This window comes from Salmo trutta, chromosome 4 (genome assembly GCF_901001165.1).
Source record: "Salmo trutta chromosome 4, fSalTru1.1, whole genome shotgun sequence".
Classification (NCBI taxonomy): domain Eukaryota; kingdom Metazoa; phylum Chordata; class Actinopteri; order Salmoniformes; family Salmonidae; genus Salmo; species Salmo trutta.
In genome coordinates, this window is record NC_042960.1 from 71,081,790 (window position 1) to 71,082,958 (window position 1,169).

Consider the following 1,169-nt stretch of genomic DNA (forward strand, 5'->3'; position numbering starts at 1 on the left):
AAAAACAATCCCGATTCAGGGTTAAATAACTCTCCCGAACGATAGGTGAGAATCTAATGTAAATCAGTTGAAATTATAAACTAATTCACACGGATATTCTCTGACTTTGTGCAACAACAACGAAAAAGAAAGAATCCGATATAATAATACTGAGCAGACTAGATGACAGTGAAAGATGTAGCTGGGTATTTTACATCTTGTCTACTTGTTGTTAATGAGAAGATGGAAGGTTTGAGATGTTACGTCAGTGTGTCCTCCGGACAGTGTGGAGAAGCGCGTCTCCTGTTGGACCACAGTGGTATTACCATACTGTACATTAATAACTCTACGCAATAAAACAACGATGGCATTTCTTTACGACACTAAACCCCATTTCAAACCAAACTAAACGTTTCCTAGTTGAAAATCCCGTTCGATTTTTTTTCTTTCTCTCGACGTGTTAGACGTGTGTAAGGCTATGCTTCGTGCTGAACAAACTATCCTTGATTATGATAAGAGGCGTGACTTTAATATAACCCTTAATGACATAGCAATCACTTAATTCTCTTTTTTTTGGGGGGTTTCTTTATTTCAACCTAATATCTGGCTTAGATGGGATGGATATTTATTTAAATGGAGCAATGGCTTTACTAATGTTTCTCCATAGACCAGTGGTTAAGACACTGCCCTTTGAATCAAAAGATCGTGGGTTCAAATCCCAACGCGGTTACATTGTGGTTGATCAGTGTAATCTGCAGTACTGAAAAAGTGTGCTGTTTGTCCATGACGCCACAGAGAACGATACTGCTGCCGACCGACAGGACCTAACGAGTTATTGGGATCCCTGTGCGATGGTTCCATACAAACTATGTTTTCAGATTTGTATTTTATTTTAGCTAAATAATCTCTTTCCCACATGGGGACCAGTACGGGAGAAAAAAAAATTGTATGAAATGTATGCATTCACTACTGTAAGACGCTCTGGATAAGAGCGTCTGCTAAATGACTTAAATGTAAATGTAAACACACACAATTGTTCAGAAATAAAAGTTGATATTTGACTTTCATTACTACTCCAACTGTTGAAACGAATTTCTTGTTAGTTGATTGTGAACAGATATGGGTGCGTGTCGGATACTTATCTACTGTATGAATTTGTTGAACCATACGGCTGATATGTAAAGTGGGAA

At 37.9% G+C, this 1,169-nt stretch overlaps 1 non-coding gene across 1 annotated transcript; it reads left to right on the forward strand.

The window, feature by feature from the left end:
* Positions 1–713: 713 nt before the first annotated feature.
* Positions 714–845, forward strand: LOC115193147 (small Cajal body-specific RNA 14). Its single transcript, XR_003878108.1, has one exon.
* The last annotated feature ends 324 nt before the right edge of the window (positions 846–1,169 follow it).